The 17,053-nt window shown below is 37.8% G+C and overlaps 1 protein-coding gene across 12 annotated transcripts in view; it reads left to right on the top strand.

The window, feature by feature from the left end:
- The window catches only part of TUT4 (terminal uridylyl transferase 4), a 138,592-nt gene that overhangs the window by 8,720 nt on the left and 112,819 nt on the right, over positions 1-17,053 (top strand). The window contains exon 1 of one of the 12 annotated variants that reach the window (XM_086716968.1): positions 11,011-11,044. The exons of the other annotated variants lie outside the window; for them this stretch is intronic. The gene's annotated coding sequence lies outside the window, so the exon portion shown is untranslated. Of the gene's footprint in view, positions 1-11,010; positions 11,045-17,053 lie in introns of those variants that run through there. 12 annotated transcript variants of the gene reach the window in all.

Here is a 17,053-nt window from a genome sequence, read left to right as displayed (position 1 = left end):
CGCCAGTACCACCCAGTATTGACTACTGTAGCTTTGTACAGAGTTTTGAAATCTGAAAGTGTGAGTCTTCCAACTTTGTTCTTTTTCAAGATTGTTTTGTAGAGTCCCTTGCAATTTGATATGAATTTTAGGATAAGTATATCCATTTCTGCCCCCCCCCCCCCCAAAAAAAAAGAGCATCTGGAGTTTTGAAAGGAATTGTGTTGAATCTGGTGATTAACCTGGGGAGTATTGTCATCTTTTTTTTTTTTTTTTTAAAGTTTATTTATTTTGAGAGAGAGTGTGGGAGTGAGTGGGGGAGGGCAGAGAGAGAGAGAATTCCAAGCAGGCTCTACACTGTCAGTTCAGAGCCTGATGTGGGGCTCTAACTTACAGACTGTGAAGTCATGACCTGAGCTGGAACCAAGAGTTGGGATGCTTAACTGAATGAGCCACCCAGGTACCCTGGTATTGTCATCTTAATATTAAGCCTTCCAATCTGTGAATATGAGATGTTTGTGCACTTACTTTTCATTTCCATTAAATAGGCCTTTACCTATTTATTTCAACAGCATTTTGTGGTTTTTAGTGTACAAATTTTGTTCTTCTTTTATTACATTTATTCCTAAGTATTTTATTCTTTTTGATGCTATTGTAAATGAAATTGGTTTTTTTTTTTAATTTCATTTTTGGATTGTTCATTGCTAGTGTGTAGAAATATAACTAATTTTTGTATATTGATTTTGGATAGCAACCTGGCTGGACTCATTTACTAGCTCTAAATTTTTTTGTGGATTTCTTCTGATTTTCTGTATGTAAGATCATGTCATCTGCAAATTAGATATAGTTTTATTTCTTCCTTCCTGATCTGGATACTTTTAATTTCTTTTTCTTGTCTAATTACTCTGGGTAGTACAATGATGAATAGAATTGGAGACAGCAGACATCCTCATCCTCTGTTCTCTTAGAGGAGAGAACATCTAGTCTTTCACCATAAAGTATGATGTCACCTGTGGGTTTTTCTTAGATGGGCTTTGTCAGGTTGAGGCAGTTCCTTTCTATTCTTAGTTGATTGAGTGTTGTTGTTGTTGTTGTTTTTTATCATAAAAGGGTGTTAGGTTTTATCAAATGCATTTTTAATAATTTTATTGTAGAAAGTGTGTGAGCAGGTGAGAGGGGCAGAGGAAGGGAGAGAGAAAATCTTAAGCATGCTCCATGCTCAGCCTGGAGACTGATGTGGGCTCTATGCCACCACTCTGGGATCATGACCTGAGCCGAAATCAAGAGTCAGAAACTTAACCGACTGAGCCACCCAGATGCCCCTATCAAATGCATTTTACATTTATTGAGATGACTGTGGTTTTTGTCCTTTATTCAACTAATATGGTGTATTATGTTGAGTGATTTTCATATGTTGAACCAACCTTGCATTCCTGGGACACATACTACTTGGTATCCTGGGGTACAATCCTTTGTTGCTGTCTTTGGTTTGCTAGTATTTTGTTGAAAAATTTTGCATCTATGTTCATAAGAAACATTGGTCCACATTTTGTTTTTAAGTTTATTTATTTTTGAGAGAGAGAGTGAGCACATGCATACATGAATTGGGGAGGGGCAGAGAAAGAGTGGTAGAGAGAGAATCCCAGGCAGGTTCTGCACTATCAGTGCAGAGCTTGATGTGGGGCTTGAACTCACGAACTGTGAGATCATGACCTGAGCCGAAGTCAGACACTTAACCGACTGAGCCACCCAGGTGCCCCGGACCATAATTTTCTTATGATGTCTTTGTCTGGTTTTGGTATTAGGGTTATACTGGCCTTACAGAATGAGTTAATAGTGTATTTTTGTATGTGAAAAATTTGTTTTAATATCTAATGACATGAGTATCAGTAGTTATAACCCGTACACAAAGAAGTTCTTTGGATCTTCAGTAATTTTTAAGAATATAAACACATCCTGAGATAAAAAAATTTGAGAACTGCTTCTGGTGTAGATGAATAGACCTACCCTAGCTTAAGCATTGAAACAAAAATTGGGACTCTTGTTTCTTATAGTTATAAACCAGTCTGGTTTGTGTCACTTTAGGCAAGTCACAAACTTAGGGTGCTTCATTAGTGTATAAAATGGAAATACTAAAAGACTGTATTAATTTCATAAATGTGTAAATATAAATGAATGAACATACTAGACATGTATTAGCTGATGCTGTATCTTCAAAAACAATTTTTTTTTTTTTTTAACTGAAAGAGCTCTGGGACTTTTTGCAGGAACTTGTCTTATGTGATAGTGTCTTGAATTCTGTCACACAGATAAAAAATTGTTTGTCTTTGGAACTTTATTTAAGTTTTCTGTGGTAGCAGCAGTTTTAAACTAGTGGTTTTCAATATATGAGAGTTACACTTCCTTAGGAAGTCTTTTTATAATTATTTTGGAAGGCCTTAGGAACCACTCACATTTATCCTCCCTCTTCCTCATTCTTTTGTTCCTCTTTATTTCTGTTGGGAATGTATATTCTCTATTTCTCAGATGTGTTGGAACAGAAAAAAGATTGAGAACCATTACTTTGTTCTAATCCTGTAAGAATATGCTTATTTTCCTCACAGCCAGGAAACCAGATCCATATTTTTATACATATTATGTATTTCTTCTTCTTTTTTTTTTTAAGTTTACTTATTTTGAGAGAGAGAGAATTCCAAGCAGTCTCCCAACAGTTAGCACGGAACTTGATGTGGGGCTTGAACCCATGAACCGTGAGATCATGACCTGAGCCTGAGTCAAGAGTCAGACGCTTCACCGACTGGGACATCCAGGCGCCCCATCTATTTATTCTTTTCTGTTTCTCTGTAGTTCCTCTTCTTTTAAGGCGGGTGACCTGCTGCCTATTATTTCTTTAAAAAAAACTTTTATGTTTTTATTTTATTTTTGAGAGAGAGAGAGAGACAGAGAGACTGAGACAGTGAGAGCAGGGGAGGGGTAGAGATAGATAGAGACAGAGTCTGAAGCAGGCTCCAGGCTCTGAGATGTCAGCACAGAGCCCAACATGGGGCTTGAACTCACAGACTGCAAGATCATGATCTGAGCCGAAGTCAGACGCCCAACCGACTGAGCCACCCAGGCGCCCCGTGCCTATTATTTCTTATCTGATTTTGTCATTTCAGTCTAGGAACCTCTAGGTTATTCCCTTATATTCACTGTTAGTGGATGTAATTTTCTTTGAAAAATTTTTTTTGAAAGTGTTTATTTTGAGAGAGAGGGTAGGGAGAGGCAGAGAAAGGGAAGAGAATCTCAAGTAGACTCCCGTACTGTCAGCACAGAGATCATGACCTCAGCCGAAATCAAGAGTCAGATGCTTAACTGACTGAGCCACTCAGGTGCCCTGATACTGGATTAATTCTTGACATCATATTGGCAGTTGGACATTGAAGGTCATCTAACACCTTAAGTTTATTTTTTCTTAATTTCTATATTCCAGTGATACTCAATTCTGTGTTCCTTGGCACATCTATTAATGTGGTTCAAAAATGGTTCTACTTCTGATCAGACTCTCCTAAATACCGATATGTGCATGCTTTTCATTTCTTTAGTTTTCTGAACTATCCTAAATCTCTGGATGTAACATCTTTTTGGCTTTATTCCTTCCCCCACTCATATCGTTACTATTTTTTTCCCCTTATTTCTGTTGAGATATTCATTCTGTCAGCCCCCTACCCAGTGTGAATTAAAATATTTTCTAATTGTATAAATTAATAGACTGGTATTTTATATATTTAGTCAGGCCCTTAATACAGCTTGACAGGACTTTAGCTAGATTTCTTTCTGTTTCTCACATTTCCTATTGTTTTACCCCATCTTAAGCCCTCTACTGCCCTCTGCTTTCCTCACTAAGTGCTGTCTTCTCTTTAATAGAAAAATGTTAAAATTGTGTCCCTCACAGTTCTTCAGTGGTGGTCCTGGCAAAAGAGGTTTCTTTAGTCCAATAAATCTGGGAAATGTTGCAAATTATCTCTCTCTTAGAGATTTGCAGTGCTTATTAGCATATTAAAGAGTGTGAAAGGTTCTTCTAGAAAGAAACTCCTTTAACACAGCCTTTTCCCCTTCCTAACCCCACTAAAATTGCTTATGATAAGGCCCTAAATAAGTGAATGCTTTTTACTATTACTGATAATTACTATTACTTACTTTACTGATTTATCTCATTTTTCTCTCCACTCTGTCTTCCTATTCTGAAGTTAGTCTAAAACAGAAGTTGTGCCACTCTTCTGCTTATAAATCTATGCCTTCTTTTTGCTTAAAGTGTAAACCTGACTTGGTATGCAAATGTGTGCACCAATTTACATTCTCAGTTCGTCTCCTGTATTCATCATTATGCGTGCTATTTTATGGTCCCAAAAAACTTGCCAAAATTTTATAAATACATTTTGTTTAGTATATACAGGTCTTATTATTAGGACTATCCCTTCTCACTTTCTCTCCTAAGTGGGAAGTTCTTTCTCAGCCCAACTGTTATCTCCATGATGAACGCTTTTCTAAGGCTCTTTCCACAGGCTTTCCATAACATGGTCACATAATATATTGTCATTACTTGTTTATATGACTGTCTCCCCTTTCAGGCATGAGCCCATTATTTATCATTGTATCTTCAGCTTCTAACCCAGCACCTTATATGTGAATATTGGCAAATGATCTTTGTTAAAACGAATTCTAGATTTATATTTATTTACCTGAACAAATGCAGGCCCAGCTACGTAATTTGCAGGGCGAAATGCAAAATGAAAATGCAAAGCCCTTGCTGAAAAAGTAGGAAAAAAGTTGGTAATAAAGTTACTAAAATATAGGGGCTCCTGGCTACTAGCTCAGCTGATTTAGCATGCCACTCTTGATCTCAGGGTTGTAAGTTTGAGCCCCATGTTGGGTGTAGAGGTTACTTAAAAATAAAATCTTAAACAAGTTACTAAAATATAAAGCTTTTTCTTTTCCTCTGCGATCTTTTTCTCAACTTGTTATGGTGATTTTAATTTACTTTAATTTTTAGGTATTTAATTTATTTAAAAAAAATTTTTTTTTTTTTTCAACGTTTATTTTTGGGACAGAGAGAGACAGAGCATGAACGGGGGAGGGGCAGAGAGAGAGGGAGACACAGAATCGGAAACAGGCTCCAGGCTCTGAGCCATCAGCGCAGAGCCCGACGCGGGGCTCGAACTCACAGACCGCGAGATCGTGACCTGGCTGAAGTCGGACGCTTAACTGACTGCGCCACCCAGGCGCCCCCAAAATTTTTTTTTTTTAAATTTTTTTTTTCAACGTTTATTTATTTTTGGGACAGAGAGAGACAGAGCATGAACGGGGGAGGAGCAGAGAGAGAGGGAGACACAGAATCGGAAACAGGCTCCAGGCTCTGAGCCATCAGCCCAGAGCCTGATGCGGGGCTCGAACTCACGGACCGCGAGATCGTGACCTGGCTGAAGTCGGACGCTTAACCGACTGCGCCACCCAGGCGCCCCTAAAAATTTTTTTAATGTTTATTTTTAAGAGAGAGAGAGTGGGAGAGAGGCACAGAATCAGAAGCAGGCTCCAGGCTCTGAGCTGTCAGCATAGAGCCCTGCCGAGCTTGAACTTAAGAATCCCGAGATCAGAGCCAAAGTTGAACGTCTAACCAACTGAGCCATCCAGGCGTCCCATTTACTTATTTTTGATTTACTTGTAAATGTTATTCTAAATATAGAACAATTTAAAAATTTAAGTTATTAAGCATAAGTTTTACTATTCATCTTTATTTTGTGTAGCGTCATCTCTAAGTGCAAATATAAGACTATTTAACTCTTATGTGGAATTGCTGGTATTTCATAGTTTGTGAATTCATATTTCATTTTTACCAGAACACGGAAAACACTGCACAAAACTTAACTCAGCTATTTTTTTTTTTAATGTTTATTTATTTTTGAGAGAGGGAGCATGGGGAAGGGGCAAAGAGAAGGGGAGACAGATAATTGCAAGCAGGCTCCACGCTGTCAGCATGGATCCCAAAGTGAGATGAATCATGAGATCATGACCTGAGCTGAAATCAAGAATTGGACACTTAACGGACTGAGCCACCTAGGTGCCCCTCAACTAATTTTTTAAAATATAAAGTTATTTATTTACTTACTTAGAGCAAGCAGGGGAAGGGCAGAGAGAGAGAGAGAGAGAGAGAGAATGAGAATGAGAATCCCAAGCAGGCTCTGCGCTGTCAGTGTAGAGCCCACATGGGGCTCAAGCCCATGAACCATGAGATCGCGACATGAGCTGAAGTCAGACACTTAACCAACTGAGCCACCCAGCACCCCTACCCCTCAACTATTTTTATTTTACTTCTTATACTTGCACATTCCATCAACACTCTCTACTTAAAAAAATATATATATTATATATAATATGACATATAATATATATGTTATGATTATATAATATATATAATTTCTACACTCAGTGTGGTGGGGCTTGAACTCACAAATCCTGAGATGAAGAGTCCCATGCTCTTCCATCTGAGCCAGCCAGGTGGCCCAATATGCTCTACCTTTGACCATGGCAGGACTGAAACAAGAAACTGTGACTTGTTCTATCTTTCCCTTTCTTTCTGTGTCATCACTTTTAGCATACTTAGTTGGTTAATACAGGGAAGTAACATGAGTAAGAAAAGATATAAAAGGTTTTTATTTTTCATTTTTGTTATTCGTGTTTCTTAGAATACCATTGTCTTTGTTCTGTGTTTGAAGCAAATTATGGTTGAAATAGAAAATGAAGGTTCTTCGGCTGTTAGTACCACTGCCTCCTTAGTTGTAGACAACATGCTTACTTTATACTCACTCACTTTAAGTCACTCACTTTAAGTCAATATATGCTGAACTCCCACATATATTGTGGATCCACTGAAATTCTGTGCTCATGGTGTATCACCAAAGCTGTATGAGAATGAAGTAGAAAGGAATGTCGGACATGCATTTTGCATGTATCTCCACTGCTCCTATGCATGTTCCATTGTCCCATTAGACTACAAAACACAAATTCAAAGATAAAATTATTAAGAATTTCAAGATGGTGACAGAAGCTTTTTTTTTTTTTTTAAATGTTTATGTTTGAGAGAGACAGAGACAGAGGATCCAAAGTGGACTCTGTGCTGACAGCAGAGAGCCTGATGCAGGGCTTGAACTCACGAACCATGAGATCATGACCTTAGCAGTAGTCTGATGCTTAACTGACTGAGCCACCCAGGCCCCGCAGTGACAGCAGTTTTAAAACAAGCACAGAGTCTTTCTTTTCTGAGATGGGAGCCCTATGTGATGGTACGCATCACATGTTTATGAAATTAGTCCTGAATAAAAGGATTGGAGGGAAACAGTAACATGCATTGAGACAAAGAGGTTGCCATATTTCACCTTGTACCAATGTGATAAGAATTGTTACTACTTTTTATTTTGAGGCATTCTGAGGGCTGTGTGCCTTGAAGTTTGGTGGAGCCCAGTGACCTGTTAAGGTAAATTAAATGTGAGCAAAACTAACCAGTGCTAGTCTTTCTCTCCCTGTTTTACTAAAAGTGAGAGGTAGCATAAGATTAAGCAGCTTGGAATGTTGAGCTGATGCATGAAGGACAGCTGCCTTGGAGAGCACCTGAACTTACAGAGGATTTTACATGAGTTAATAAATCAATTTATGTTGTGATCAGCACTGAGTTAAAGAGGTTGTTACTGCAGTGTAACCTGGCTTATTTTGAATTATAGTTTGTCAAATTTCAAAAGCTTTGTAGGACCAGCACAGTTACACATCATGATATTTGGATCTACGGGCTATAATAGGTATCCCCAGTAAACAAGTAAACCCACTCAAAAGGTGTTAGGTATATCATTATAAATACTCAGGAGCTGCTTGATAATAGAAGAATCAAGAGCTCTCTGGCAAATCTTGCACAGAACTTTTCATCTGTAGTGCTAATTCTTGATTATAAGGAAGAAAAGGAAATTGTGTCTTGGGTAATTTGGGGATCCACATAATCTCCATATCTCATTAGGAAAAAAAAACCCTAAAACAGTTGGCAATGTGAGGCCAACAAATTGCTTGTGAAAAGAAGCATAACTTAAATTTATTTTGTCTATTGGTGGTAAAGATTCTAGTATATAATAAAATGTCCAAAAAGGCTTACCAGATGAACAAAGAAGGAAAAAAGATTGACTAATCAATCCAGAAAGCTTTACGTAATTGGACTTTGGGTGAGTATATAGGTAATTTTTAGTTTGGAAATCCTGTTTATTCACAAAACTGGCTTTGAGAGAAGGGGGCACAGTTGCACTTGCCTTTGATCATAAAAATTCTGTCAGTTGATTTTACCCATATAAAAAGTATTTTTTAAAAAATCTTTAGCTATTTGAGAGTGATTAAGATTTGAGGTCTATGATATCTTACATAAGGTCAGTGCATGCACATTATTTTGATTATAATTTTTTGAGTTTTAAGTTAAAATTTTTTTTTAATGTTTTATTTTTTTTATCTTTGAGTGACAGAGAGAGACAGCATGAGTGGGGGAGGAGCAGAGAGAGAGGGAGACACATAATCCAAAGCAGGTTCCAAGCTCTGAGCTGTCAGCACAGAGCCCGAAACGGGGCTCAAACCCACAAACTGTGAGATCATGGCCTGAGCCGAAGTTGGATGCGTAACTGACTGAGCCACCCAGGCGCCCCTTGAGTTTTAAGTTTTTTATTGAAAAATATAAATAACATAGAACTTACCAGTTAAATGTACAACTTAGTAGCATCAATGCATTTGCAATGTTACATCATCATCACGACTATTTCCAGAACTTTTTTTAATCATCCCAAACAGAAACCCATTAAATAGTTACTTCTCATTCCCTTCTTCCTCCATTCCCTGATAACTTCTGTTCTATTTTCTGTCTTTATGAATATACTTATTTTAAATATCTTATAATGGGAGTTATACAATATTTGTCCTTTTTTTATGTGTATTTATTTTTGAGAGAGAGAGGGAGGGAGACAGAGCATGAGTGGGGTGGGGCAGAGAGAGGGAGACACAGAATCTGAAGCAGGCTCCAGGCTCTGAGCTGTTAGCACAGAGCCTGACTTGGGGCTTGAACTCACGGACTGCGAGATCATAATGCCCAACCAACTGAATCACCCAGGCACCCCTCTCCTTTTATTTTTTAAAGTTTATTTATTTATTTTGACAGAGAAAGACAGAGGGCGGGGGTGGGGGGGTGCAGAGCGAGAGGGAGAGAATCCCAAGTAGGCTGTTTGCTGTCATCGCAGAGCCCAACACAGGTCTCTGATTCCTATGAACTGAGATCATGACCTGTTCATGACCTGAGTCGGATGCTTAACTGAACCACACAGGTGCTCCCAAATTTGTCCTTTTGTGACTGACATTTCATTTAGTACAGTGTTGTCAAGGTTCAGCCATGTTGTAGCATGTGTCAGAATTTCTTTCAATGGCTGACTAAAATTCCATTGTTTTGTATATACCACAATTTGCTTATCCATTCATCTGTTAGTCACTTGGGTTGCTTCTACATTTTGGCTATTGTGAATGATGTTGTAGTGAACATGGGCATACAAATAACTGTTCGAGTCCCGGGTTTCAGCTCTTTGGAATATATGCCTATGGGTAGAATTGCTGGATCATATGGTAATTCTCTATATTTTTTTTAAGGAACTGCCAAACTGTTTTCTGCATTGGCTGCATCATTTTATTCTCACCAGCAGTTGCGTGAGGATTCCAATCTTTCCATATCCTCACCAACATTTGTTATTTTCTGCTTTTTTGATAATCCTAGTAAGAATGAAGTGGTGTTTTATTGTAGTTTTGATTTACATTTCCCTAATGACTAATGATGTTCAGCATTTTTTCATGCACTTATTGACCATTTATCTTTGGAGCAATGTCTATTCAAGTCTTGCTGATTTGTTAAGTGGGTTGTTTGTCTTTTTTGTTGGTAAGTTGTAAGGAGTTTTTTATATATTCTGGATACTAGACCCTTATTTAAATACGTGATTTGCATATATTTCCTCCCATTCTGTTGGTAATTTTTTCACTTTTTTGGTAGTGTCCTTGCTGAACAGATGTTTTAATTTTTTTTTGGTTGAGATATAATTAACATACACATTACATATGTGTATATGTATGTATATATATACATATATACATTATATTAGTTTCAGGTGTACAACATAATGCTCTGATATTTGTATATATTGTGAAAGGATCTCCACAGTAAGTCTAGTTATTAACATCCATCATCACATAGTTAATAAATTATTTTTTTTGTGATGAGTACCTTTAAGATTTACTCTATTAGCAACTTTCAAATATACAAGACAGTATTATTAACTATAGTCAGCATGCTATATGTTACATCCCCAGAATTTATTTTCTTTAATAAATGTTAAGTTCATGTTTTGACCACTTTGACCTATTTTAAAAAACTTTTTTTAAGTTTATTTATTTTGAGAGAGAGAGTGCACATGAAGGGCAGAGAGAGAGAAAACAAAGCAGACTCACACTGTGACATTGTGGAGTCTGATGTGGGGCTCGAACTCATGAACCATGAGATAGATCATGACCTGAGCTGAAATGGAGTCAGTCACTTAACTGACTGAGCCACCCAGGCACCCCACCGCTTTGACCTATTTTGCCCATCTCCTTCCCCTGCCCCAGCCCCAGCCTATGGCATCTATCAAGCTGTTCTCTATAGCTGTGAGTTCATTTTTGTTTGTTTTAGATTTTACATGTAAATGAGATCATAACAGTATTTGTCTGACTTACTTCGCTTAGCATAATGCCTTCAGGGTCTATCCAAGTTGTTATAAATAGCAAGGTTTTCTACTTTTTCAGGGCTGAATAATATTGCATTGTATACCACATTTTCTTTATCAGTTCATCTGTGAGTAGACACAGGTTGCTTCCATGTCTTGGCTATTGTAAATAAACACCGCAAAGAACATGGGGGTGCAGATATCTTTTTGACTTAGTGTTTTTGTTTCCTTTCAGTAAATGCCCAGAAGTGGAATTGCTGGATCATATGGTATTTCTCTTTTTAATTAAAAAAAATTTTTTTTAACTTTATTTATTTTTGAGAGAGAGAGAGCCCACACATGTGTGCGTGTGCAAGTGGGGGAGGGACAGAGAGAGAGAAGGAGACAGAATCTGAAGCAGGCTCCAGGCTCTGAGCTGTCAGCACAGAGTCTGATGCGGGGCTCGAACTGATAAACCGTGAGACCATGACCTTAGTGTCTCTTGCAGGGCAGGTTGCCCTTTTATTTTGCTGATGGTTTCCTTTGCTCTGTAGAAGCTTTTTAATTTGATAGTCTTCCTTGTTTATTTTTGCTTTGGTTTCTTTGGTTTTGAAAAAAAATATATTTTAATGTTTGTTTATTTTTGAGAGAGACACAGAGTGTGAGCAGGGGAGGGGCAGAGAGAGAGAGGGAGACACAGAATCCGAAGCAGGCTCCAGGCTGGAACCCACGAACTGTGAGATTGTAACCTGAGCCAAAGCCAGACGCCCAACTGACCGCTACCCAGGTGCCCCCAGTTGTCTTTGGTTTTGGTGTCAAATCCGAAAAATCATTGCCAAGACAGATGTCAAAGAAAAAATTTAAATTTTGATGATCCAGTATTTCTTTGTTGTATGTTTTTTTTAAGTTTATTTATTTATATTTAAAGTTTATATATTTATTTTTGTCGGGGCTTGAACTCATGACCCCTGAGATCAAGAGTCACATATGCCACCTACTGAGCCAGACAGGTGCCCTTGTCTGCTTCTAATGTCATACTTAAGAAGCTGTTGCCAGACCCAAAGTCCTGAAGACTTACAATTTTTATATAGTATGTGAAATTTTAAGTATATATATTCTTTTCTTTTCTTTTTTTTCTCTTTCTTTCTCTCTTTCTTTCAAGTTTTTATTTTTAAGTAATCTCTACACCCAACGTGGGGCTCGAACCTACAACCCTGAGATCAAGAGTCACACGCTCTGCTGACTGAGCCATCCAGGTGCCCCACTGTCTTCTTTCTTGCATAGATTTACTGTAGTGCATACTCCTATGTTATTACTTTCTTTGTTTAACAGTATGTCTTCACTATCGCTCCATAGCAGAGTAGAAACTTACTCTGTTTAATGGCTGCTATGGTAATATATTTTATGATTTTGTGATAGTTTTCCTTACCAATTTAGCATTATCGGCCATTTGAATTTTGTTCCAGTCTTTTGCTTTATAATTAGTGCCTAAGTTGATCCATTTTGAGTAAATTCTTGTAACCGGTATAAGGTCAGGGTCCAAATTCATTCCTTTGAATGTACATATCTGGTTTTTGCAGCACCATTTCTTGAGAAAACTGTCCTTTCCCCACTGAATACTATTAGCATCAGTGTCAAATCAGTTGACCACATATGTGAGGGTTTATTCTGGGGCTCTCTGTTTTATTCTGTTGATCTGTGTTTTTTTGTTTTTTTTTTTATGCCAGTATCATGCTGTTTGATTACTGTAGCTTGTATTAAGTTTTGAAATCAGGAAGTGTGAGTCTTCCAATTCTTTTTTCTTCTTTTTCTAGGTTGATTTGGCTAGTCAGAGTTTTTTGAAATTCCATATGAATTTTAGGATGAGGTTTTCTATTTCTGCAAAAAATACCATTGGGATTTTGATAGTGCATTCAGTTTTTAGATTGCTTTGGGCAGTGTTGGCATCTTAACAATATTGTTAACGATAGGGGTGCCTGGGTAGCTCTGTCGGTTTGAGTTCCCAACTCCTGATTTCAGCTCAGGTTATGATCTCCTGGGGCTCTGGGTGACATCATGGAGCCTGCTCTGGATTCTCTTTCTCCCTCTCTATCTACTCCTCCCACTTTCGCTTTCTCTCTCTCTCTCTCCCTCTCTCTCCCCCTCCCTCTCCCTCTCTCTCCCCCTCTCCCCCTACCCCTCAGAATAAATGAACTTAACAAAACAAAACCCAATATTGTTAACAGTATAAGTTATTGGTGATAACTTCAGAGAAGGAAGTGAGTGAGTGCACAGTGGGCTGCATATCATGAATTTTGCCTAGTGTCTAGCTTTTGGCAGCTCTGGGAAAAAAGCTCCTAAACCATTCTTGGGATTTTTGAGCTTAATAACAGTAAGCAAGGGGTGGAGTGCTTAATCCTTTAAATGATAAGAACAGTAAGAAGAATAGTAAGAGTAGAATAGTCTTCCAGCTCTCCCCTTCCTTGGGGGCTGTAAGTCACATGAGCTTAAATACTTATGTTTTCCAGGAGGTTTATCTGGAATGTCATAATTCCTCCTTTGTATAGTTTTGCCACAAGGCTAGAGAATGCTTGGTTGACATTTTTTTCATTCAGAACTTTAAATATGTCATCTTTTTTCTGATTTTCATGGTTTCTGATGGGAAATCATCTTTTAATCTTATTGTGAATTCTTAGTATATGAAAAGTTGCTTCTCTCTTACTGCTTTCAAAATTCTCTCATTGTTTATCAAAATTGAGTAGTAGTTGGTCTTGGTGTGGATTTTTTTAGTTTATTCTGCTTGGAGTTATTGGTCTTTTTGGTTGTGTATAATTGTGTCTTTCATCTGATTTGGGAAGTTTTTGACTATTTCTTCAAGTATTCTTCTGTCTCCTTTATTCTCTTTTTCTCCTGAGATTCCTATTATGCTTGATAGAGAAGAAAACAAATAAGAAAGTCAGGAAACTACAGGGAGCAGAAAAAAATTTAAGAAAACTATTAGCATTCAGAAATAAGATAATAATCATGAGACAAGAACAGAGTGTCGTAAAAAGGAATAATCAGTTAAGGCATTTTTAGAAATGAAAATGCTCCTCTCCTCTTAAATGCGGAAGATTTGGAAGATAAAGGTGAGGAAATCACTGAGGAAAGAAAATAAAGAGATAGATAATGGAGAGAAAGGTAAGATAAATGTAGAATCAATGTAGGAGACAATAAAGGCCAATTAATAGGAGTTAGAGAAAAAGGACGGAGAAAATGAAAGGGAGGAAAAGATACAAGACATAATATAAGAAAAAATTGTCAAAACTGGGGAACTTGAGTTAGAGATTAAAACAGCCAACTAAATACCCAGACAAATGTTTGAAGAAATATCTGCTCCATGGTTTATCAATTAGAAATTACATGGGGCGCCTGGGTGGCTCAGTCGGCTAAGCATCCGAGTTCAGCTCAGGTGACCATCTCGCGGTCCGTGAGTTTGAGTCCCGCGTCGGGCTCTGGGCTGATGGCTCAGAGCCTGGAGCCTGCTTCCGATTCTGTGTCTCCCTCTCTCTCTGCTCCTCCCCCATTCATGCTCTGTCTCTCTCTGTCTCAAAAATAAATAAAAACGTTAAAAAAAAAAAAAAGAAATTACAGAGCACTTGAAACCAATACTAACTACACTATATGTTAACTCAAACCTAAATTGAAAAAAAAAAAATTACAGAACACCGAGACAAAGAGAATATCCTAAGTTTCCATACAGAAAAGAAACAGTTCAGTAAAAAAGATGGAAAATACGGGCATCTGGCTTTGGTTTTGGCTCAGTCATGATCTCACAGTTCATGGGTTTTAGCCCTACATTGGGCTCTGTACTGATAACATGGAGCTTGCTTGGGATTCTCTCTTTGTCTGCCCTCTTCACTCTCTCACTGTCTTTCTCCCTGTCTTGTAAATAAACATTAAAAAAGAAATGGAAAATAAGAATGGCATGATTTTCCCTAGTAATACTAGAAACTAGAAATCATTGAAACAATACCTGTAGCATTTTGAGTGAATGATTTCTAACCTAGAATTTTAAACTTAATTAAACAAAATATGAAGATAGGATAGACATTTAAGACATTCAGAGTCTTATAAAATTTACCTACTTCTTGGGGCTTACGGGGACCAATAAATAGCACTCTTTTCCTTTCCTGAATCCTGAACAAATTGGGAAAGACAGAAGAAGCATATGGAGATTAGATTATCCTTTTTTATTATGGATAAAATGCACTTTGGAGAATGGGACTTAATATTTTCAAGTTTTTGTTAATACTCAATGCCACAATTAGACTTACTGAGGCACAGGCACAACTACAGGCCCCGTGTTTGGCCATCAGTCTGGAATGGATATTTTAATTGGTAGTGATTTTGAATGTCTTTTGAGTACCCAGCATTGTGGTAGTGGGGCAGGTGGAATAGGGAAGTGCTAGATATTTGCAGGAGGAACAAAAAAACGGGGAACCTAGTCTGATATCTGACAGATTGTGGCGATTAAGCAAACCTCTGATAGTTCTGTGGTTTCTAATGATAATAAGCATCCTGCTGTTGCTTAACCTACATGCACACCAAGACCCAGTTAGCCTGAAATCAGACTGCACCTGTGCATAGTAGCCATCATAGGGCATATGTAGTATTATGCAGAATTCCTAGAAATCTCTGCCTATTCTGCAGAACCCCATATGAATATTTCATCCCCAAATTATAACCACCAATAAAAATCAGCCCCATATCCACCCGGCGCTACTTAGATTCTCTGAGTGTGCCCGTACGGACTCCTCTTTCCTTCAGGTGTGTACTTTCGCTTTGTAGTAAAGCTTCCTCTGCTGTATTTCACTCTGACTTGTCCTTGAATTCTTTTTCACAGCAAAGTCAGGAACCTGGCACTAGTTGTTAGTTGAAGTCTCAGGGCCTGAGAACTCCCTCAGTCTCCAGTATCTGTAGGCATTGTAAGAATTCAAGAAACGAAGACATGGTTAGAACTAGAAGTAAGAAGTGAACTCCTATCTTAATAATATAAAAATGAAATGGGATACATTCTAAATGCTATTGTTTTCTATATTCAAATACCTTTTTAAAATTTATTAAAAATTCTTTGTATCTTCTTGACAATAATAGTGCATTCAAGGTTGGAACCTCATTTAATCCTCATTTACTACATTGGAGAAATGTAGCCAGGAACTAGAACATAGGTCTGACATTTTTATTTTGTTCAACCAATTTTGCTATGAGTGTGCAGTGGGAAGCAGTGAACCTTATTTTCAAAATCTTAACCTCCTCAGAGAGAACTTCATTTTTAGAAATTACAACTTTTTTGGGAAAAATTTATACTGTTGATAGCTTAAAATAGGAATTTTGCTATATAATATTACCATGCTTTTTTTGTTTTGAATAGGACATCTGTTACTCTTATAAGAAGATGAGGAAGATTAGAAATTAAGTAAAGCTTGTTTTTAATAACATGTTCCTGTTAAAAATTTAAATGTACTTTTAGTTACATGAACCAAATTAATCAAAGTGAAATGTAGCAATTTCCTGAGTCTTGAACTAGCATTTATCTATATTAAGTACATTAATTTTTTAAATGTTTGTAGCTTTAATTTATGTATACAAACTTGATTTATAGAGTTTTTTAAAAAATTTTTCATGTTTATTTTTTTTAAGAGAGAGAGGGAGAGAGAACAAATGGGGGAGGGGCAGAGAGAGAGAGGGCGAGGCAGAATCCGAAGCAGGCTCCAGGCTCTGAATTGTCAGCACAGAGCCCTATGCGGGGCTCCAACCCATGAACTTTGAGATCATGACCTGAGCCGAAGTCAGACGCTCAACCGACTGAGCCACCCAGGCACCCCGATTTATAGAGTTTTTTTTGAGTGGAAGAATAGTGTATCTAGAAAGTTTTGTTGGGGCCTGGGTGGCTCAGTTGGTTAAATGTTCAAATTTGGCTCAGGTCATGATCTCACAGTTCGTGGGTTTGGATCCTGCGTCGGACTCTGTGCTGACAGCTCAGAGCCTGGAGCCTGCTTCAGATTCTGTGTCTTCCTCTCTCTCTGCCCCTACCCCACTCGTGCTCTGTCTCTTTCAAAAATGAATAAACATTAAAAAAAAAATCTTTAAAAGTTTTTTTTTAAGTTTATTTTTGAGAGAGAGAGTGCAAGCAGGGGAGGGGCAGAGAAGGAGGGAGGGGATCCTCCTAAGCAGGCTCTGTGCCACCAGCATGGAGCCCAACATGGGGCTCAAACCCACGAACAGTGAAATCATGACTTGAGTCAAAATCAAGAGTCCTACGCTAAACCAACTGAGCC

This window comes from Puma concolor, chromosome C1 (assembly GCF_028749965.1).
Source record: "Puma concolor isolate L17-30 chromosome C1, mPumCon1.1.hap2, whole genome shotgun sequence".
In the NCBI taxonomy this organism is placed as follows: domain Eukaryota; kingdom Metazoa; phylum Chordata; class Mammalia; order Carnivora; family Felidae; genus Puma; species Puma concolor.
The sequence above is the reverse complement of the archived record's forward strand: the minus strand, read 5'-3'. Positions and strand labels throughout refer to the sequence as shown.